This window comes from Trachypithecus francoisi, unplaced genomic scaffold (assembly GCF_009764315.1).
Source record: "Trachypithecus francoisi isolate TF-2019V2 unplaced genomic scaffold, Tfra_2.0 Lachesis_group15, whole genome shotgun sequence".
In the NCBI taxonomy this organism is placed as follows: domain Eukaryota; kingdom Metazoa; phylum Chordata; class Mammalia; order Primates; family Cercopithecidae; genus Trachypithecus; species Trachypithecus francoisi.
This window is the reverse complement of record NW_022681460.1, coordinates 17,291,567-17,316,009: the sequence shown is the minus strand read 5'-3', so window position 1 is coordinate 17,316,009 and position 24,443 is coordinate 17,291,567. Positions and strand designations below refer to the sequence as shown.

Sequence of the window (24,443 nt, the reverse complement as noted above, 5' to 3'; positions counted from 1 at the left end):
TCTTAGCTTCCTTGTGTTGGGTTAGAACATGCTCCTTTAGCTTGGAGGAGTTTGTTACTACTCACCGTCTGAGGCCTACTTCTGTCAATTCGTCAAACTCATTCTCTGTCTAGTTTTGTTTCCTTGCTGGCAAGGAGTTGGAATACTTTGGAAGAAAAGAGGTGTTTTGGTTTTTGGAATTTTCAGCCTTTTGTTACTGGTTTTTCCTCATCTTCATGGATTTATCTACCTTTTTTTTTATGTTGTTGACATTCGGATGGGGTTTTTGTGTACCTCCTTTTTGTTGATGTTGATGCTATTCCTTTCTGTTTGTTAGTTTTCCTTCTAATGGTCAGGCTCCTCTGCTGCAGGTCTGCTGGAGTTTGCTGGAAGTCCACTTCAGACCCTGTTTGCCTGGGTATCACCAGTGGGGAATGCAGAACAGCAAAGATTGCTGCCTGTTCCTTCTTCTGGAAGCTTCATCCCAGAGGGACACCCGCCAGATGCCAGCTGGAACTCTCCCTGCTAGGAGGTTTCTCCCAGTCAGGAGGCACAGGGGTCAGGGACCCACTTGGGGAGGCAATCTGTCCCTTAGCAGAACTCGAGCACTGTGCTGGGAGATTTGCTGCTCTCTTCAGAGACAGCAGGCAGGAACGTTTTAGTCTGCTGAAGCTGCACCTATAGTCGTCCCTTCCCCCATGTGCTCTGTCCCAGTGAGATGTGAATTTTATCTATAAGTCCCTGACTGGGGCTGCTGCCTTTCTTTCAGAGATCCCCTCCCCTCAGAAGAGGAATCTAGAGAGGCAGTCTGGCTACAGCAACTTTGCCGCTTTGAATTTCCCGGCAGCTTTGTTTACACTGTGAAGTGAAAACCACTTCTCAAGCCTCAGTAATGGGGGACGCCCCTCCCCCGACCAAGCTCCAGTGTCCCAGGTCGACTTCAGACTGCTGTGCTGGCAAGTGAGAATTTCAAGCCAGTGAATCTTAGCTTGCTGGATTTTGTGGGGGTGGGATCAGCTGAACTAGACCACTTGGCTCCCTGGCTTCAGCACCCTTTCCGGGGAAGTGAATGGTCCTGTCTCACTGGAGTTTCAGGCGCCACTGGTGTATGAAAAAAAAAACAAACAAAACAAAACAAAACAAAACAAAAACAAAAACAACTCCTACAGTCCTGCAGCTAGCTCGGTGTCTGTCCAAATGGCTGCCCAGTTTTGTGCTTGAACCCCAAGGCCCTGTTGCTGTAGGTACCTGAGGGAATCTCCCAGTCTGCAGGTTGCGAAGACTGGGAAGAGCATAATATCTGGAGCGGAATGCACTGTCTTTCATGGCACAGTTCCTCATGGCTTCCCTTGGCTTGGGGAGGGATTTCCCCAACCCTTTGTGCTTCCTGGGTGAGGTGACTCCCCACCGTCCTTTGGCTTGTCCTCCGTGGGCTACACCCACTGTCTAACCAGTCACAATGAGATGAGCTAGGTACCTCAGTTGGAAATGCAGAAATCACCCACCTTCCGTATTGATCTCTCTGGGAGCTGCAGACTGGAGCTGTTCCTATTCAGCCATCTTGCCAGCCACACAAATTACTTTTAAAATGGAAGGAATCTTACATCTTCTTACCATTGTTCTTTTCTGTTTTCTTCCCCCATCTCATCTTAACCCTCATTCTTAAAACATTCTTCAAACAAAAATAAGAACCACTACAAAAGAGAGTCTTGCATATCTAAGTGTATAGCACATTTCTACTTAAGAGATTGAACATTAAAAAACACTTTCTGAACTGTGAACAAAGTTCATACTTAATCTATTTCATAGTCATAATCATCATCCATGTTGATTCTGATGCTGGAGAGGTCTTCAGGTTTTATTTATTTTTAGTCTCTTTGCTTTTCTTAGTCAGATGAAAGTGATGCTCACATTGCCTCATGATCTTGGAAGACATCCAGCTCTTCCCTTGCTGTTCAGCTGGTGCTGCACCTTGTCCTCCCCTTATATCTGTGCCCTTGGCCATCAGGACTTCTCTTGCTTTTAGGAGACTACAGGTGCAATTCCAGGCATTTCCATCCAGGTACAGGTGCCTGAGACAAGGCAGACCCTCTAAAGCTTTTAGGTCTAAGGCAGAGATCTTGTTGTTCCTCAGGTTTAGAACATGAAGCTGTTTGAGGTCCTTGAGCTCCCATTCAGCAATATTCTGGATGACATTGCCTTTTAGGTCCAGCCTGATTAAGGTCCCTGGGAGCCTGCAAAGCATGGAAACAGGATGTGAGAGGAGGCCATGTCCATCATTCCACAACTGTCAGGGCAACAGTAACTGAGGAGCATTGCCTTTTCATACAGCTCTGTCTCTTCTTAAGCTAGGAAACAAGATTTATTTGAGAAAATCAATTATAAGCACAAATCTCAGTGTTATTCTATGGATCTTTAACTTTTTCTCATAGATCTTATATTCTAACCTTCTGATTTTTCTGGCTCCTATTCATAAACTGTTTACTTTTTTTTTCTTGTGAAATGAGATCACTCAAACAAATTGATAAGAAAAACACTAAGTTCCCAATTTCTAAGGTGGCAAAGGCCATTAATCAGTAATTTACAGAAAAAGCAGTAAAAGTGTCAAATAAAAGTATGAAAAAGTGTTGTTCTTCATGAATATAAAAGGCAAATGAAAAAATGCAATGTTTTAATATAGCAAATTAAAACATAGCTTTAATTTTAAAACACTACTGCTGTGGGTATAGTAAAAACTGTTGGTAGGAGTGTAAATTGGTACCATTTAGGAAACAATTTAGTAATATGTATCAAATTTAATTAATAGCATGCCTTTTGACCTAGGAAATTATAGAAAAAGTGAGTATTTATTTACAAAGATGTTTGTCACATATTTGATATTTATAACAGCAAAAATAGACTAATACTCAATGATTTTAAATTATGAGACGATGAACTATTATGTGATTACAAAACCATGGGTTTTGATTTTTTTTTTAATACGGGGTCTGTCTCTGTAGCCCAGGCTGGAGTGCAGTGGTGAGATCTCGGCTCACTGCAACCTCTGGCTCACCAGCTCAAGTGATCCTGCCACCTCAGCCTCTTGAGTATCCGGGACCACAGGCACACACCACCACACCTGGCTAATTTTTTCTATTTTTGTTAGAGACAGGGTTTCATGTGGCCCAGGCTAGTCTGGAACTCCTGCACTCAAACAATCCACCGACCTCACCCTCCCAAAATGCTGGGATTATAGGTGTGAGCCACCACACCTGGCCTGATTTAAACTATTTAAACTAATTTTTAAAATAACAGTTATATGAAAAAGCTTTTGTAACTATGACTAAAAAAATCTAGGAGCTATAAAAATTGATAAAGTTTCAACATTAAAACAAATTTTAAAAGAAATTGTGTATAGCAAAAGACAGGCAAAGTCAAAAGACAAATGATAAACTGAGGATAAGTATGATGTCTGCACTTTATAGCAAAGAATTAATCTCCTTAATATACAAAAAGCCCTTAAAATTGAGAAGATTATAAAAATAAAACAGAAAAATGGGCAAAAATAACAAATGGAAGTTCACATAAAAAGCAAAGCAAAGGGCCCTCAAGTCATCAACTTTACACAGGACAGAGAAATTAGATTAAAGCTACACAGATATGCCACTTAACACTTACCAGATTGGTAAAAATTCTAAGCCTTAGCAATCTGGCCTGTGAGCAAAGCTATGAAGAAATAGATAGTCTCATATATTTCTAGTGGGAGTCTAAAATGGCACAGCCCCTTTGGAGAAAAATTTAGCAAAACCTAACAAAAAAAAAAAATACATATTTATCCTTTAGACCACCAATCCTACTTCTAGGAATACACCCTGAAGATATGACCTTACAAATATAAACAGTATATGTGGCATTTATTATGATATTATTTATAACAGCAAAAGGTTGGAAGTAACCCAGTACATGAGTAAAGAACTACTATGAAGCCTTAAAAAAATAAAATAATAAAAAAAAAATAGGCTGGTCTCTATGAATTACCATGAAGTGATTTCCAGAAAGTATTGTTAAAGAGAAAAAAAAAAGTAAGAAACAGAGCAGTATATATAGTACACTAGTTTTTGTGTAAGAAAAGGGGAAATAAGAATGACATATACATGTTGGCCGGGCGCGGTGGCTCAAGCCTGTAATCCCAGCACTTTGGGAGGCCGAGACGGGCGGATCACGAGGTCAGGAGATCGAGACCATCCTGGCTAACACGGTGAAACCCCGTCTCTACTAAAAAAAATACAAAAAATTAGCCGGGCGAGATGGCGGGCGCCTGTAGTCCCAGCTACTCGGGAGGCTGAGGCGAGAGAATGGCGTAAACCCGGAGGCGGAGCTTGCAGTGAGCTGAGATCCGGCCACTGCACTCCAGCCTGGGCGACAGAGCGAGACTCCGTCTCAACAACAAAAAAAAAAAAAAAAAAAAAAGAATGACATATACATGTTGACTTATTTGGGGCAACTGAAGGAGAATGATAAACCAGAAATCGATAAAAATGGTTATAGGGAATGGTTGGTTCCATGTGATTTTAACTTTTCCACTATGTTAATGCTTTACATGTTCACAAAAACAAAATCAAGTCCTAAAACTGAACACAAACAGGAACAAGCATATCTAATTAATTAATCAAATATTTATATTTGTAACATAGTCATACAGAGAAAAGAGAAAGTACTCTGACTGAACATTCTTGATGGATATATTTAAGCCTTAGATTCTAAGGACAAAAAGATCTCGAAATTTCTCTTAGCATGTTTATTGTTAATACTAATGTTAATAGGGCCGGGCGCGGTGGCTCAAGCCTGTAATCCCAGCACTTTGGGAGGCCGAGACGGGCGGATCACGAGGTCAGGAGATCGAGACCATCCTGGCTAACACAGTGAAACCCCGTCTGTACTAAAAAGTACAAAAAACTAGCCGGGCGAGGTGGCGGGCGCCTGTAGTCCCAGCTACTCGGGAGGCTGAGGCACGAGAATGGCGTGAACCCGGGAGGCGGAGCTTGCAGTGAGCTGAGATCTGGCCACTGCACTCCAGCTTGGGCGACAGAGCGAGACTCCGTCTCAAAAAAAAAAAAAAAAAAAAAAAAAAAAAAAAAAAAAAATACTAATGTTAATAATGAAATTTTGAAATTGTTTATGAATATTATGTGGCAAAACAAATAAGTAAATACATTCATGTCATAAGGAAACTATACTTTCATTGTAAGAGAAAAAGATTAAAATATAAAATAAAATAAAGAAAACCCTCTCTGATGTTAAATATGAACTGAAAATGTCAATGTGAATTCATAATTTTAAAAAATATATTTTCTAGCTCTTGTTTGCTCAAAGGACCTAGAAACAATATTATATTCTAGTAGCAATGCTACCCCAATGACATGAGCACACCAAGCACACAGATCTTAGCTGCTGAATTCCAATCTTTACTGGAAAGAACCAGAGCTTCTTGGAGAAATGACTGATTCTATGCCTAGGGAAAAAAACTCATAGAGTTTGTCAGCCGTGTGATACATTTATCAGAATGTGATAAAATGTTTAAGGATTAATGGAACACCCATTGGGATGACTACTGTCAAAATAACAGAAATAAAAAGTATTGGCAAGGATGTGGGGATACTGGAAGACTTTTGCACTGTTGGTGGGAATGTAAAATGGTGCAGCTGCTGTGAAAATAATAAATTTTTATTTTTAAAAAACTGAAATTAGAATTAGCATATCGTTTAGCAATTCCACTTCTGGCTCTATATCCAAAAGAACTTAAAGCAGAGTCTTGAAGAGATATTTGTACCTCCATGTTCATAGCATCATTCTTCACAATAGCCAAAAGATATAAGCAACCCAAGTGTCCATTTACAGACAAATAAATAAACCAAATGTGGTATATACATACAATGGAGTATTATTCACCCTTAAAAAGGAAGGAAATTTTGACACATGCTACAGCATACATAAATCTTGAGGATAGTATATTATGCTACATGAAAGAAGCCAATCACAAAGACAAATACTGTATGAGTCCACTTATGTGAAATATCTAGAATAGTCACATTCATAGAAACCTAAAGTTAGAAAGTAGAATGGTGGTTGTCAGGGGCTGGGAGGAGGGGAATATGGAGAGTTTTGTAATAGGTATAGAGTTGTAGTTTTGTGCCGGGCGCGGTGGCTCAAGCCTGTAATCCCAGCACTTTGGGAGGCCGAGACGGGCGGATCACAAGGTCAGGAGATCGAGACCATCCTGGCTAATACGGTGAAACCCCATCTCTACTAAAAAATACAAAAAACTAGCCGGGCGAGGTGGCGGGCGCCTGTAGTCCCAGCTACTTGGGAGGCTGAGGCAGGAGAATGGCGTAAACCCAGGGGGCGGAGCTTGCAGTGAGCTGAGATCGGCCACTGCACTCCAGCCTGGGCGACAGAGAAAGACTCTGTCTCAAAAAAAAAAAAAAAAAAAAAAAGAATGTGACCATACTTAACACCACGGAAATGTACATTTAAAGATGATTTTACGTTACGTGTATTTTACCACAACTAAAAAAAAAAAAAAAAAAAAAGATTAATGGAGTCGTGTCTCATGAACAGAGGAACTACCTTGGAGGGGCTCCCACTAGCCATATTTGTGACAATTTGGGACCAAAAGAGACTAGTAACTGTAAATGATCAAAACATACCAAATAAATTAAAATCCATGGGTCCATAGTGATACTTGGAAAAAAAACAGAAAAGGGGAAGAGGGAGAGAAAAAAAACATTATGTTAAGTGGAAAAAGTAGAATACAAAATTGAATGATCCCAAATATGTAAAAACAAATTATGTGCTTATGTCCAGACAAAGGCTCTGGTTGAACAATTCTGGATGATTTTTAAATTTTTCAGCATATTAAGTATTCAAGCTTGAACAGCTATTGCTTTATAACCAGGAAGACAAAACAGGTTTTTTAAAACTGTGAATACCAATTTGAAAAATGTCATGGTCATGCCTATTGATTGAAAAAATAGAAAAGAATCACCATGGTGAACGTGAAACTCTTTTTCCTACACGGAAACTTTGTAGTAAGTGCTTTCCTTTTTATGAAATACAAAACATCTGAAAGTTTAATAGGGAAAAGAAGCCCTTCAAATTGACATACCACCTGAATGCTATTTTTATACAAAGTGAACATACTGGATATATAGTCATGAATTTTAGTATTCAGTGTAGTTTATTGTGGCAGTCCCAGCTATATAACTGTTATATCAAAAAGAGAAAACAAATAAGTTTAGCCATATTCTATACCAATATTACCTTTTGCTTGTTATAGTATTATTATTACATGAATTTTATTCCAAAAGGTCCGTATTTTGGGTTTTTGCCACTTGGCCTGCATTTTGCCTTTGGGGTTTTCTTTTTTAAACTAAATTTGTCATTGTATATTTGTAATCATATCCTAGACTATACAGTAGTATGTATACACAAGTATTTATACTTTTTGAGTAAAAATACTCAATCATTTAAAGTATCTTCTTCCTAGACAGAATAAATTTTTTTTTTTTTTTTTGAGACGGAGTCTCGCTCTGTCGCCCAGGCTGGAGTGCAGTGGCCGGATCTCAGCTCACTGCAACCTCCGCCTCCCGGGTTTACGCCATTCTCCTGCCTCAGCCTCCCGAGTAGCTGGGACTACAAGCGCCCGCCACCTCGCCCGGCTAGTTTTTTATATTTTTTAGTAGAGACGGGGTTTCACCGTGTTAGCCAGGATGGTCTCGATCTCCTGACCTTGTGATCTGCCCGTCTCGGCCTCCCAAAGTGCTGGGATTACAGGCTTGAGCCACCGCGCCCGGCCGACAGAATAAATTTTACGTAATAAAGTAGATTAATTTACCAGGGAAGATCACTTTATGCCTTCTAACAGTTTGATAATTAAATTCAACTCAAAGTTAATCTCCAAGAAAATAAAATTTTGTGCACATACCAGCTTATCTAAGGTGAATTTCTAAATGGTATACAGAAAATCTCTTATGTGTAGGTTCCCTCCTGCCAAGGAAAAATCGACTATTGTTGGATTGTGCAGTAGTAAACAAGACTTCATTCCCATTGCAGAGGACAATGAAGCCTTACCGGGAAAGATGCACTAGAGGAAACAGGTGTCAAAAAGTCCCAATGTATTAAGACTTGCGTTCTAACTTGAGCCATTCTGTTTACCACTACGTGGCTTTAGGTAAGTCATTTTGCTTCTTAAAGATCCTAATTTTCCACCCTACAGATGCACCATTCATTACACGTAAGTCCCATAACCAACGTTAGAGAATGAAAATGAGCAAGCCAAGTTTTCTACGAAACAAATACAATTATCCAGTTCTTGGATGTGTATCCAAAAATTGTGCCTATTCTTAGGCTTGCCTTTTTTTCTCCCTTGCTTGTTTGTATGGAAGTCATCACCAAAATGACATTGTAAGAGAAATCACCATTTATCCTGGTTTTGTGACTTTCTGACAGCCACTTATTGCTTTGATATAATTTGTCTTTATAAGTCTGATTTATATTTTAAAGTAGCTCTGATTTGAAAATAAACAGTTTTCTAGAAATGCTATCATGTTCTTTGGGTAGCTATTGCTTTTTAGAGTAAAAAGGGGCACAGTCCATTTTGCAGTAGATAGCACTTGGGTGTAAGATAAAATGTTATCTGCATTAGGTTGTAAGAAGCCATTCTAGATTTCCATCATCTGAAGAGTGGATAAAAAGAGATAATTTAATTTATATTTATTCACTAAGCTGCAAATTGATGAAATCTGAAGCAGCAGCAATTGAAGTCCAGTTCCTGAGCATTTGAAGTAGTATAGTTATTTTATTGACAGTAGAGTAAATCCTAGAGGCAGGACTATGCCGTGTCTAAACTTCTCCGACTCTGGAGTTAAAATCCTGTGTTTAAATTCTGACTATGACGTTGACCAAGTTTCTGAATACCTGTAAGCCTTAACACTCTAGTCTGTAAATTATTAGGTAAACCAGTGTACCTACCTTCACAGAATTATTGTATGTCTCTAAGTTCACTGTTGATTTTAATAAGCACTTAATAAATGTTAGGTATTATTTTCTATCTCCATTAGTGTAATGAGGCAAATGTAGTAGGGCTTTGAACGTATGTGTACCTAAAACCATATACTCGTATACTACTGTTTTCTTGATGAAATGTGGAATGGAGGATGGTGGCAAAAGAAAAGATATGCCAAAATATCATTGGTGATAGAAGCAGGTTGCCTGTGTTAATAGTTTACTTGTAGAAAACTGAATTGTATATTATAGATTTTGTGTATGAAGAAGCAGCATGCAAATTTTTAAAAGTTGTAATGTTTAAAAGCCATAAATAAATAATTTTAAATTAAAATATAAGGAATAGTATCATGTTTCAAGTTTTAATTTTTTTTTTTTTTTTTTTTTTGAGGCAGGGTCTTGCTTTGTCACCCAGGCTGGAGTGCAGTGGCACAATCATGGCTCACTGCAGCCTCGACCTCCAGGGCTCAAGCAATTCTCCTACCTCAGCCTTCTGAGTAGCTGGGACCACAGGCATGTACCACCACACCCAACTAAGTTTTTAAAAAATTTTTGTAGAGATGGAGTCTCACTATGTTGCCCAGACTGGTTTTGAACTCCGGGGCTGAAGTGATCTGCCTGCTTCAGCCTCCCAAAGTGCTGGGATTACAGGCATGAGCTACTGTGCCCAACCATGTTTTAACTTTTAATGAGAGGAGAACCACAGGGAAACCTTTCTGGGTCTTTCCCAACTGTCAATCAAAACAAAAAGGGCTGAGGAGTGCAGGCGGTGTTGATGGGGTATTTCAAAGTCACAAGAACTTTGCTATCATAGCTGGCCGAGTACTTTGACAGAGCAGACAGTTGTGTTGCTTAATTTAAGCCTCACAGGAAAAGCCCACTCCCACCTCGTATTACTGGCCCCATTGTCCTTGCAAAGTAGCTCTTGACCCTAGCTGCGCATTAAATTCATCTGGGGAGCTTTTCAAAACTAGTGATGCCTGAGTCTAGGGGCATCTGATTTAATTGGTTTGACGTGAGGCCTAGGTATAAGTATGCTTTTAAAAAAATATTTTTCCAGATAATTCTTTTTTTTTTTTTTTTTTGAGGCGGAGTCTCGCTCTGTCGCCCGGACTGGAGTGCAGTGGCCAGATCTCAGCTCACTGCAAGCTCCGCCTCCCGGGTTTACGCCATTCTCCTGCCTCAGCCTCCCGAGTAGCTGGGACTACAGGCGCCCGCCACCTCACCCGGCTAGTTTTTGTATTTTTAGTAGAGACGGGGTTTCACCGTGTTAGCCAGGATGGTCTCGATCTCCTGACCTCGTGATCCGCCCGTCTCGGCCTCCCAAAGTGCTGGGATTACAGGCTTGAGCCACCGCGCCCGGCCTTCTCCAGATAATTCTAATGTGAAGCCAGATTGGAGAACTATGGCTAGTTCATGCTTGCAATTCCACTATACATTCCATTGGGTAAAACATTGTGCTTTCTGTAGTCACTTGTTAAAACACAAGTACTCTTGTGTTTTAATTAAGAGTGTAAAGAGTAATAATTAAGCTAATTTTTCCACTCTTAAAACTTAGCATGATTGATTACTCAACAAAATGCTTTCTAAAAGTCACTTGAGTAGAAAAACCCACCAAGTTCACAATATTGCCCATGGCTGTCATAGCCTGCTGTCACATCTTTTACATGATGTAGTTACTGTCTAACCTGTTGTATGAGTTCTTATTTTATACACTATTTTTTTTCCTTGAAGTTGGGGTAGTCAGTAATTTAAAAATAAGGCTTGTGGCCGGGCGTGGTGGCTCACGCCTATAATCCCAGCACTTTGGGAGGCCAAGGCGGGTGGATTACAAGGTCAGGAGATCGAGACCATCTTGACTAACACGGTGAAACCCCATTTCTACTAAAAATACAAAATCAAAAGTAGCCAGGCGTGGTGGCAGGCACCTGTAGTCTCAGCTACTCGGGAGGCTGAGGCAGGAGAATGACATGAACCCGGGAGGTGGAGCTTGCAGCGAGCTGAGATGGAGCCAATGCACTCCAGCCTGGGCGACAGAGCGAGATTCCATCTCAAAGAAAAAAAAAGAAAAAAAGTCTTGTAACATAGTCAAGAAGTTATTTAAATAACAAGTAGTAGAGTCTTGAGACACTGCAATTGTGTTTTTGCCTCAGGGCCTTTGAATTGGCTGTTCTTCTCTCTAGAAAACTGTTTCTCCCAAATAGCTTCACAGCTAAATCCCTCACCTTCTTCCAGTCTTTGCTCAAAGGTTATGTTTTCATGAGGGTTACCATTCTTACCTTATTTAAAATTGAAACCAGCCACCTCACCCACTACACTTTTGAGCCTGGTAATCATGCCCTTTTTTGTTGTAAGCTATAATACCTAATATAGTCTGAATATTATATAATTTTACTTATGTATTATGTTTGTTGTCAGTCTTCCCCTGCTAGATTTTAAACTGTACAGAATAGGAAGTTTTATCTCTTTTATTACATTGATGTATCCCAAGTGTCTGGTAAAATACCTGGCACATGGTAAGTGCTCAAAACTTACTGATTAAATTAAAGCAATTGTATATTCATGCTTATGCAGTAAAAGAAATTAATTACTCTGAAATCACCTTTAATATATATTTTGAAATACTGATTTCTTTTGGAAACATCGCTTTTTGATGTTTTACACTGAGTACAGTTACCATACTATATAATTTAAAAATCCCCTTTTCAACTAGAAAAAAGAACATATCTATATATCAAAGATAATTTTCTCGTTTTTATTGATAAAAAATTTATTATAGGCTGGGCCTCTAATTAGTGGCTCATGCCTATAATCCCAGCACTTTGAGAGGCTGAGGTGGGAGGATCACTTTCTCCCAGGAGTTTGAGACCAGCCTGGGCAGTAGCGAGACCTCATCTCTAAAAAAAAAATTATTTTAATTAGCCAGACATGGTGCACGCCTGTAGTCTCAACTACTCAGGAGGCTGAGGAGAGAGGATTGCTTTAGCTCAGGAGGTTGAGGCTGTAGTGAACCATCATCACCCCACTGCACTCTAGCCTGGGTGACAGAGTGAGACCCTGTCTTAAAAATATATATATTGGCCGGGCGCGGTGGCTCAAGCCTGTAATCCCAGCACTTTGGGAGGCCGAGACGGGCGGATCACGAGGTCAGGAGATCGAGACCATCCTGGCTAACACGGTGAAACCCCGTCTCTACTAAAAATACAAAAACTAGCCGGGCGAGGTGGCAGGCGCCTGTAGTCCCAGCTACTAGGGAGGCTGAGGCAGGAGAATGGCGCAAACCCAGGAGGCGGAGCTTGCAGTGAGCTGAGATCCGGCCACTGCACTACAGTCTGGGCGACAGAGCGAGACTCCTCCTCAAAAAAAAAAAAAAAAAAAAAAAAAAAAATGTATATATATATATTATAAAACACAATAAAATTAGGTAAATAGAGTACCATAAGATTCTACAGAAACCAGAAGTTGGTATATTAATTATGAGAAATTTGATAATGCTAATAGCCAGGGCAAGAAGTCTTTTATTTTTTCAATAAAGTACTGAAAGGAAAGAAAGAATCCACTGATAGACAGACATAGTATCATTTTAAAGAGAATAATAGTGTTTCATCCTATATTTTTAAAAATTTATCTACTGTAAAATGTAGAACATAAAATAAAGTTTAAGAAATAGGATCAATTAATATAAACACATGTTGCATTAGTTATAAATTATGAGCAGTTAGGGGGAACACGTGCAGCAGGTTGGGTATAGAGGGAGGGATATTTGGGAATAGAAATTGTCCGAGTGTGAGGGCGTGTGTGTGTGTGTGTGTGTGTGTCTGTGTGTGTGTGTAAGAGAGAGAGAGAGAGAGAGAGAGAGAGAGAGAGAGAAAGGCAGCGGGGTGGGGGGCGGGGGGGAGAACTGAAGAGATAACCAAAACCAGAAGGTAAGACCAACCTAGGGGACTCACCTACTCATACAGAGAGACACAAAGAGAAATAAGCAAAGCCAGCTTAAGCCCTTTAAAGATCATAGCACTGAAAAGAATATGAGGCTCCCCAATAAGTAATTCAAAATAAATACAATATTACATTGTAAAGTTTTAATTTTCCCCCAATAACTACTACTTCAATGCATTTTAAACTATAAATATCTTAGTATATTTCCCCCCTCATTTTTTCCTGGTGTGCTTGTTTTGCTAGTGGCTAAGTTCAGGCCTCCTGACTGTTGATTATCCAGGACATATACAGTACTTAGAAAGAGACACAGTCGCCGGGCGCGGTGGCTCAAGCCTGTAATCCCAGCACTTTGGGAGGCCGAGACGGGCGGATCACGAGGTCAGAGATCGAGAACATCCTGGCTAACACGGTGAAACCCCGTCTCTACTAAAAATACAAAAAAACTAGCCAGGCGAGGTGGCGGGCGCCTGTAGTTCCAGCTACTCGGGAGCCTGAGGCAGGAGAATGGCGTAAACCCGGGAGGCGGAGCTTGCAGTGAGCTGAGATCAGGCCACTGCACTCCAGTCCAGGCGACAGAGCGAGACTCCGCCTCAAAAAAAAAAAAAAAAAAAGAGACACATTCTTTGCAGTATCTTCATATTGTTTGCTAATAGAGATATCACCTGTTGGTGTCTTGTCCCATAGGCAAGATAGATAAAGTTAGTGTAGGAGTGAGTTTGGTGGCTGGAGATTCAACACCTCTGTTTAAAACTTCTATCCCTAAATCCTTGTGTAGCCTTGATCAGATAATTCACATTTGCTCTAATTCTCTTGCTTATATGATGTGCTGAATTGTCCCAATCTTCAGAAATTTTATATGGTAGCTACAATAAATGAAAATACTCACCTTAGGGGTATGGACAATAGCAGGTTCTGCTCCAGGGCCAGGTTGGAGAGCTGAGAACGCCTCTGCAGGGCTCCAGCTTGGAACAAACTCACAATGTTGTTGCTCAAAAACAAATGTTTCAAGTCTTGGAGGTCCTGGAAGTCTTATGCTGTAACTGTCTGAATCAGATTATCGCTGCAATCAAGTTTTTGTAGCTTTACTGGTAGTCTGAAGGGCAACATTTGGAGGTGGTTTGGGGACAGCTCAAGAGTAGTTAAATTGGTAAGGAGCTGTGCCCCATTGATGGAAGAGAATAAATTTTCTGACAGGTAAAGATGGCAAAGATTCTTCAAGTGTTTCATGTCTCGAAACCTTACCATTCTGAGCTAGTTTCTTTCCATCTTTAAAGATAGCAAGGATTTGGGTAGATTGACAGGAACTTCAGTCAGAAAGTTACCACTGAAACTGAGAAATTGCAAAGACTATAGAGAAATAAAAAAGCTATCATATAAGATGTAACTTATTATTCTCCAGGCTCAAGTGTGTCAGATGGGGAAGTATCAGGGGTCCAGCTATAGCCTCCATACTGTTACCATCCAACATCAAACTTTGCAAACTGACAAGGGAGGAGAATGTACTGGGAGAGAAGGAAGAGATCAGGTTGTTTTTAAGTTCAAGGATTTTTAATTTCTTCAGTCCTTCAAAATCTGATCCATACGTGACATTTATTGAGTTATCATTTAGTTTTAACACTTCAAGACTGGCTGGGAGAGCACTAGGGACTCATCTTAACTTATTTTTTCCAGAGTTCTAAGGTCTTCAAAATACTCAGAGCTTTGAAGGTGTCATTTTCTACTGACTCTGTTCCACTGGCCAGCAGAATAGAATCTTCTACAGCCAACATTCGGGTGAAGTCAGACAGCTACAAAAAATGTGGAGGCAGGGAAGGGGAAGAAAAAGCAATAAATTAATATTGTTTAAAAAATACCGTATACACTGTCATTACAATACTAATAATACTTCAGATTTCTCTTCGGGTTCTATTTTAAATTATCTCTTGGAAAAGGGTTGAAACTCAGATCCTGAATATTTTTATTTATGATTGATAACATAAGTGTAAGGTATGAAAATTATTCTAAGCACTTTCACACATTATTGATAGACACATAATATTGGCCAACTTTTACTACATATTCTCTGACCCAGCAGATTTACTTCTAGGAAGAGATACAAATTGCAAAATGATTCATGCACTAGGGTGTTTTTTGTTGTATCATCTCATAATAGCCATAAATTGAAACAATCTGGAAATCTCTTACCAAATTGTTAGTAGTTTCTAAATCTAGAGGGTAAGATTACAAAGGATTTTCACTAGCTACATTTTGCATCATTTAACATTATGAATCACATATTTTAAAAAGGCATTAAAAGTTATAAAAATGTAAATGTCCCAGTCTGTTATCACTAGGATGCACTTACTGAAAACACTTTCAACTATATTGTATTTTGGAAAATGAGCCTGTTTCCTATACCCAATTTTCACTTCACCAATGAAAAAAAAAATCATAAACAAATGTGTACATGTTGTCTCCCTCCGTCTCTGTAGAGCAAAGAGTTCATTTGTGCATATATCCCAGACCTAATGCCACTCTTCCTCTAGAATTTAGATATTTGCCAAATCTAATATACTTTCTTCATGTTTCGCAAGTTTCCCTATCTCTCTACATGCCTGCCAACCTCCCAGCTTAATACCCATGTCTTTTTCTCAATGATGTAATTATCTTTACTTGGTGCCAGGAGTAAGGTTATGTTTAAGCAGAAAAAGGAATTGTTCTGTGTTTTCTTCAGGTTGATAAATCTTCACAAAGTTTTCAATCTGCCTTAGAATTCAATGAAGCTGGAGTTTTCAGTATACAATTTCATGTGTCTTACTATCCACAGTTTTTAAATATTTGACTTAATTATGCAGTTGAGCACTTCCATAATACCAATACATGGTTAACACCTTCAAGGTGAGTTAATTTTGTATCATATATTTATTATAGGTACTTATATTCTGGGAGGATATGTGATGTGAATTATCATGTATTTTTAAACATCTCCTAATATGTTACGGACTCTCCAGTTAAAATTTCCATAAATGAATATTTTTAATCATAATAGTTTTGGCAGTTGCCTTGGGTTACATATTGCTGCTAACATTTTATATTTTCTTAATGATTTATCAGTTATATTGAATAGTCCTAGTCCCAATAATGATAGAGATTTTATTCTTGCATTCGTTGAGTATCTATGAGTGCCAAGTGCTTTTTTATGTATTATCACCAATCTCCTAATAACCCAGCAAGTTTACTATTATCAACACTGGCTTCTAGATGAGGAGACTAGGAGAACTAGAATGTGAAAGAATTCAGAATTTCAGCAAGGTCTGTTGAACTGCAAACCCCTTTCTTCCTTAGCTACACCATTTTCTACAGCATTTTCTATTGCATTTGGCCTGTAATTAATGTTTTTCAAAAGAGGCTCAAAATCTAGACACCAATCACAGAGCTTTAGAAAAGCAGAGACTTTAGGGATTATCTAATCTAAATCTCCCATTTCAGGAATAAAGAATCTCAGGACCAAAAAAGTTAAATAACTCGCTGAAGACTCAGTGTTCTTTACACCCCACTCTGAAATGTCTTTTTGTAGGCTTTATATCTTATATCTTTTATATAAAGTCAGAAATGTCTCTAGACGTACATCTTTATGTCTTGGACTGTTGAGATTCCCAAAAAAGAACTGGGTATTATATTTCCACTTATATCTGAGTGACTATACACAAAAAATGATTACTAACTATGCAGTAAGTCTCAGAGATGACACGGATCAGAATGGGCAATTTATTTTGGGAATGGGCAAGGGATGGTGTCAAAGCTTCAGTTTGTCTTGATTTCTATTTATAAAGTATACCGACTGGCCTAAATAGACTTCATATTCTTAAATGAATATTATTAAGCATAGAAAGCATTTTCCTTCTTTCCTTTTTTTTTTTTTGTGAGGGTCAACAGAGATTACATTTGATTATTAATTAAAATGGCTACAATTTTAGAAATATTTACTATATTTAATTTTCACAAAGCCCTAGGCATAAGCATAATTATTCCATTTTCAGAGAGGGAAACTAAGGCTCAAGAAGGTGGAATAACCTGTCCAAGTATATCCTTTTCTAGTGGAAAAGTTGGGCTACTAACCCAGGTTTATCTTACCCCAGTGCATATATTTTTAGCCTTACTGCTATAACATCCTTTAGCTGAAGAAAACAGAGGTGTGGTACCACATAACAATGAGGAAGACTCCTGCTGACTTTCAACTTTTCAGTTGGGTTTGCAGAGCTGACAAAGGGAAAAATTTCTGCCAGACCCATTTTTCCATTTCCATGGCTTAAGCAGGACCTCGAACAATTACGTGGAAAGAGATGCTTTTGCCCTAGAGCTAACCTTGGGGCTACCGGCAGCTTTTCCAATATTGCTTAAAAAGGAAGGCCAGTAAAATGAAGTAAGGCACAGGATAGCTCCTGCTAGCTTTCCCAGGAGAGGCTTTGTTTCTGGTTTCAATCCGGGGCAGACCCTGCTGCAAGTAGTAAAGGGAACACACCCTTTTCTGGCTCCTTATAGATCCAATGTACAACGAAACTGCCATACACACAAAGTGATGGTTTCAGACCTGTGTGAACCAAGCCAGGAAGGAGTTTGTAAAACAATGCTGGATTTTTTTCCTGATCATCAAAGCAACATTTGTTCTCTCCAAACAATTTTTAAATTCTGGAAAATATAGAGAGTATAAAATAACCCATAATCCCCCTATTCAGTAATGAATCCTTGTTTATATATTTCTTAGGAAGAATTTGAAGAAGCTTCTCTTCCACAAAAGAAGTACAATCATTTTAACTAACTGCTACCATAACTACATTCCCATTTGTCTTCTACCTCTGAAGACAATATATCACTTTTGCTTATCCATTTGAATGGCAATAGTGAAGTAAACTTAATGATTTTTTACATATGTGGACACAAAGTACTGAACCAAACCTACAATCCTCTAAACAGGAGTGACTTGGGTCACCTAGCACACTGTCCATTTGGTATCACATGTAATCAGCTGTTCATTGTGTATTTCACTCAACACAGTCAAGCAGTTCATCATGGCTTGAGACTAAAGTCTGAGTTAGTGCATAGCAACAGAACAGGACAGAGGAAACAAAAGAATGAAGCTGAATTCCTTTCTTATGCCATACACAAAAATTAGTTCAAAATGGATCATAGACCAAAATGTAGAAGCTAAAACTGTAAAACTCTTAGAATAAAATATAGGCATTACATTTTCATGAACTTGAATTAGGTAAAGCTAGCTTAGATATGACGCCAAATGCATGAGTGATAAAAGAAAAAAGTCAGGTGTTGTAGCTCTTGGCACTCTGGAGGCCAAGGCAGGTAAAGAGCAACTAGTAAAGAAAAAGCAGTTGAATATATGGGGGTACAGAAAGTGAGAGAGCAAGGTCTGGGGAGAGGTGTGAAGGATGGAATCAAGGGCCTTGAATACAAGGAGAGACATATCCTCTCTGGAGAAAAGAGTTTGCAAAAGTGGATGGAGACAAATTTGTACACAGTGAGCAGGAACTGAAGGAGATCAAGTCTTGTCATGATTTGTCAATAAAATGGGAAGCCAGCTATTCATTAAGAATTAGGATAGCAGGAATTGAGTATGCAACCCAACACTCTACTGAAGTTTTGGAACATATTGAATGATTCTGTAAATTCAAACCCAATAAACAGAATGTACATTGTATTTACCAAATGCAAATGAGATATGGTCACTTAAAATCTTTTTTTTTTTTTTTTTTTTTTTTTTTTTTTTTTTTTTGAGACGGAGTCTCGCTCTGTCGCCCAGGCTGGAGTGCAGTGGCCGGATCTCAGCTCACTGCAAGCTCCGCCTCCCGGGTTTACGCCATTCTCCTGCCTCAGCCTCCCAAGTAGCTGGGACTACAGGCGCCCGCCACCTCGCCCGGCTAGTTTTTTGTATTTTTTAGTAGAGACGGGGTTTCACCGTATTAGCCAGGATGGTCTCGATCTCCTGACCTCGTGATCCACCCGTCTCGGCCTCCCAAAGTGCTGGGATTACAGGCTTGAGCCACCGCGCCCGGCCGGTCACTTAAAATCTATGCAAGTGAGATATGGTAACTTAAAACCTAAGTATTTTTAAAAGAGAAGTATCATTGGTCAGAACTTTCATCAACAAAAAGAACTTTCATTTTCCTTAACAAAACAATCCTGTCTTTTATTATGTTTCTGTTGTGAACAGTCCTTACATGAGATAATTACCTAACTTAAAGTCAGGGAAGTGGCAATGCTGCTGTTCAATAAAACTAAACCAATGACAAACTGACTCATCCAATAACTGAATTTAATAAGAGGTATAATTTTATCTTATTGGCTACAAAGTACCAGTGTGTAATCATTACTAGGATTAGTTGACATTCTGCTTTCAATAAACATGTCAAGTCCTCAGGGCAAATATTGAAGTAGCTTACCCTTTAACCAGGTGTCTTGCTTGAAAATTTACACTTAATGGGGTCAGACTTGCTATCTGGTGTTAGGCACTACAGGGTTAGAAGAGGAAAGCAAACAGATGGAGACGAGACAACTGTGTTTATTAAGCCAGGATCTAAATACCATGCTACATATTTTAAACTCTATGTGTTTATGGGACACCCATATGAACATTTCTTAACCAAATTAAAGGGATGGTGTCTCTGTTTGAAGGTAAGGTACACTCACCTGCTGCCTCTCTGCACCTGGCTCACAGAGAGGCATTTCTTTATCTTAGGATTCAGATCTTTAAGGGAGAAGCAGTGCATAGTAAAGGGAAAATTAGACAGCCATCGAATTTTCCATCTGGAAGGGGCCTGGGATCACCTATCTAATCTAACCTTCGCACTTCATAAAGGTGCTGCCCCAAGATTTTTTTAACAGCCAGCCTAAGATAGTCATATCTCTAATTAGGGGGGAAACTGGGATGAGAACTCTAGTCTCTTGATAACTTTCAAAATATCAGAGATCAAAAATAAAAGTTCATTTATATTATATAAGTCAGACAAATCCATAGCACTCTTTTCAGTGCCATCTGCATAAGTGGGCATAAAAATAAAAGTCATAATTATCATCTTCCATCCATGGAATAAACAAAACTACACTTTCCCCTGAAAGGATTTATTCTTAATCCTGGGGACATAAAGTAGCAGTATACTTTTTGTTAAGCAAGAGTCATTTTTACTTTGCAGCAACATAGATCTGAATGTTTTTGAATAAAGATTAAAATAGAATATCATTAACTACAGATTCTGACTTTTGTTGTTGTTTTCCTAAAAATAAACATCCAGAGGCATATACCCATCTCAATACTACAGAGCAAGCAGGTAGCTAGTTCAACTACCCTAGTTTGATAACTAGCACATTTAAGTTATGATTATTTAAAATAAATTTAACAACCCCACACTTGCCCCTCACACTGTCTCACGAAATAAGATTGCAATAATTTGATAATAATAAATTGCCACATGATATAGTTACCTGGAGGTGTTGAATTTTTCTATGGCTAATGTAGAGCCTCTTGATGACAGAAGGAATACTTGATGGTACCTCTGTTAGTCTGAAGCATTACACCAACTGGTAACTTCTGAGGAGTCCCAGGCTCTTAGAGCTTCAATATTTGCTTTTAATTAAGCTGACTTTTAACCATAGCATTCTTTAACAAAATCTTTTTCAAATTTCTTATACCTATCTTTAGCCAGGCCAAACAGCTGGTATTTCTGGCTTTTAAACTTTACCAAAAGTAACCTCATAGGTACTTTGAGAAAGGAAAAATCAAGACAGTTGGTGGAGAGGAAAAGAATAACAAAATGGCAAAGTTCACCCAAATATCAACCAGAAAGGCTCATCCCCTAAGCTAGGGATTGAACCCTGAACTCGGGACGCCATTGTGAAAAGAGAAAGCACAGCCACATGGTTACAAGTTCAATCTCCCAAGGACATAACTGACCATTTTCCTGGGCCATCTTGAACATCAGGCTTATGGGGTTTTAGACATGCATTTAATCCTAAGGTACCACTCTTTACGACAGCACAATACAGAAAGACACACAAAGCACACCAGATTCACTACAGCTTAAAACCAGCCTCAGAATTCTTTTTCATATTAACCAAAACTTTACAGAGGAGATAAGCAGTATTTTTCACCACTCATTTAACCAGTTTTTACAGAGAAAAATAGGGAGAAAAGCTAGAAATCTGATTGCCAAGGAATTCTAACCCTTTTGCCAGCATGCAAGCAGCCCTAGTGACCCAGTTTGCTGCACCATCAACCTGGGGGCCAAGTCGCATAATAAAGGAAAAGTATCATTTTTTTGTTCTGCCCGGAGCAAAATATGTGCGATGAAATGTGGACATTAGCCACTCTGCTTAACTCCCAATATCAAACTGGCAAGGCTTAAATTTGCCTTCAGATGAGCCCCGTCATCTTTAATCCAACCTCTGACTAGGAATTTCAACACATGGTTTCTGGGCAAGATGGTTGCCCTGGGTAACAGAAAAGATAGAAAAGGCAAAGTAGAGAAAGAAAGGTATTGCCTGTGGCAGGGTGGGGAAGGTGAAGAGCTCAGGGAGGCCAGATAAAGACCCACCCACTGCAGTGACACTGAAAAGTTCAGGCAGCCGCTTGTCAGTAGCAAAGGGATCTTTTCCAGCAGTCCCATCGGCTTTCAAGGTTCCCCTTTTGGGGAGGAAAAAGCTCCCCATATCCCATGGTCCTGTAAATGCCTTATCCTGTCACCCATATCTATCAGCAAAAAGTGTAAGACAGATTGATCCAAAGAGAATAACAGTTAATATACCATAGTGCCAAACCCATTCTTAGCCGAAAGGGACTTTACTGAGAGCCCTCGTTTTTAAATGTACTTCAATGAATTGTTATTCATTTGGAATTTTCCATTTTAAGTTATCTTTAGTAAGATTTTGCCATTTCTGTAAGACTTCACTGCCTCCTGGGCATAATGTATATGCCAGAAAGAACTCAGTTTTCCAGAAATTAAGGATCCCATTTTTGCCCAAAATATTGGCTTTAATCTCAGGTTCTCTTGATTGACTTAGCCAATGATTTTTCCTACCTAAGCATGCAAGCTAAAGGAAACAAAAAGGTAGAACACAAAAATCCTCATGAATTTTCAAAAGCCAAATTTTATAACCCCTGCAATATTACTGCTTAATACCAGTTCCTTTCTGACCAAGTCAGATATGTGGAGCCTCTAACTGGATCCAAGTCAGTTAATTCCTGGATCAAATCCTGGACCCAGCCCAGATTCTGTCGTGACTTCAAACCCAGTTTGGATCAGAAATTTGCTTGAAGAAACAGTGAGCTAAAAGCACAAATCCATGGAGCTCTGAAATCCGAGACAGAGAGCTTACCCGTGATCCCCAGCTGCTATGAGAGATTAATCGACAAAAGTGGGTCCTGCAGGTACCTTGTTTGTTCATTCAGTGCTCCAAGTGCTTGCTAGAAGCTCTACTTTGGATCCCGCTTCTGACACCATCTGATAACAGAAAAACTTCAGCCAAAATAAATTTAAAGGAGTTTAATTGAGCAATGAGCAATTCATGGATCAGGCAGCCCCTGGAATCACAGCAGATTTAGAGACTCCAGCACAGCAACATAGTAGAAGATTTATAGACAAAAATGGGAAATTATGTACAGAAATCAGAAGTGAGGTACAGAATGACTGGATTGGTTACAGGTTGGCATTTGCCTTATTTGAACACAGTTTGAATACTCAACAGTGTATGAATGGTTGAAGTATGGCCACTGGGATTGGCCAAGACTCAGCTATTGTTACGGGCACATACTCCTAAGTTAGGTTTTCAATCTTGTCTATTAAATTAGGTTGCAGTTCGTCCATATGGACTCATATATGGAAGTACAGAGTCCCTTCTCAGGCCATATTTAGTTTGCTTTAACAGGAGAAACTAGTGTACAGTTTAGCTTTGAAACAAAGACAGTAACAGTTTTTTTCCCAAAACAAACCTTACAATTGTTTGAAATGCTTGTTCCCCAGTGCCATAAATAAATAGCACTTGAACATAAATTTAATTTACTCAGCAAGGCCATTTTTATACTTTCTGCGGAAAGGATACACTCGCCAGCAGTTTTGCCAAGAGAGTACACCGAACAAAAGAGACAGGGTTATTTATAACCTGACATGTCCACCCTACTGCTATGTCCAGTTTCCACTGGCTAGAGTGGGACCTCACGTCCTGTATTTGTCCCGATTGGCTAGCAAGTTAGAACTTTTTAAAAGAGGTAAAGGTAGAGGAAGACAAAGGACGGAGGAAGTAACTTATGGAATGCTGAGAAAGGTAAAAACACCTTCAAATAAGGAAGAGGAATAGGCTATGACCTAATGCTTGGTTGGAGCAGTATAAGCCTACCAGGGCAAATATTTAGGCTAAATTGTGGGAGCTAAAAACATAAAGTGCATTGATTTCTTTATCACAGCTAGCAGATATTTAAGAATGTTAGCACAGGTCTTTGAATACATTTTGCTTCTAAGAGAAGTTACTATTTATTCCTAATTAAATGGGGAGGAAAGTCTTTGAAGAGGAACGTCTACTTTACTTTTCACAATTCCCTCTCTTTTTATTTTATAATTCCTCTTCAAACTTCTTTAATATATTTTGACTTAATTGCTTTGTTTGTCCTTCTAAGAGAAGTAATTTTTCCAAGTAGGGTGGAGGAGAGTTAGGAGTTAACTCTGTAAGAGTGGCAGAGACAACTTTTTGTATAAAACTTCGAAGGCAGTGAATAATATAACAGCTTACAAGAATAAGTACGCCAATAACAAGAGCAAACAAGGTGAGAATTGATGTTAAAATTTCATTTTATCCACTGAACCAATGTTTCATCATTTTAGAAAGAGGGTTTTTTAGAATTTTTGGCAAGTTTATCAGATAGGGCTGTTAATCCTTGTAGTGCTTTTGTTATAGTTCCATTGGGGCAGTATTATTAGGAACAAAGGTACAACATTGAGTTTTAATTATGACACAAACAACTTTTTTTTTTGCTAATATTATATTTAAAGGTATTCTATTTTTCTAGGCCATCTGACTAGTAGGTCCTAACTGCTTAGCTATCTCTTTGATGGCATCTCTAGTGTAATTTTTGAATTGTTGCTGATTGTAATAGATATAGTTTATTTAGTCTATTTTTTTTTTTTTTTTTTTTTTAGTTACTTACCAGAACAATATGGATTTAAATTCTGCAGCTATTTGATCTTGTGCTTTAAACTTATTTGGTACTCCTCACAGGACCTTAATAACGTTTATGTAAACCTGAGGATTAAAGGACGCATAAGGAGTTTCCTTTGGCCTGCAGTGTTTTGTTTTTACCTTTTTAGATTGATGAAATGCCAGGGTGAAGGGGATAGCCAGTTGAATTAGAGCTCAAGTAATGCTCCAATTATTTGGCAGAGTGTCCAGTAAAGGTCCTCCACAGTACCACCATACATTTGCTTGGAGATGGCTGAGCATGGATT

General features: G+C 38.9%; 1 long non-coding RNA gene across 1 annotated transcript; it reads right to left on the bottom strand.

Moving 5' to 3' along the window:
• Window positions 1-609: 609 nt before the first annotated feature.
• LOC117096984 lies at window positions 610-20,532 on the bottom strand. The gene is made up of 3 exons (XR_004442743.1): window positions 20,434-20,532; window positions 13,847-14,747; window positions 610-2,213 (listed from the first exon to the last, which is right to left on the bottom strand). It is a non-coding gene; the product is annotated as an uncharacterized LOC117096984 (long non-coding RNA).
• Window positions 20,533-24,443: the final 3,911 nt, after the last annotated feature.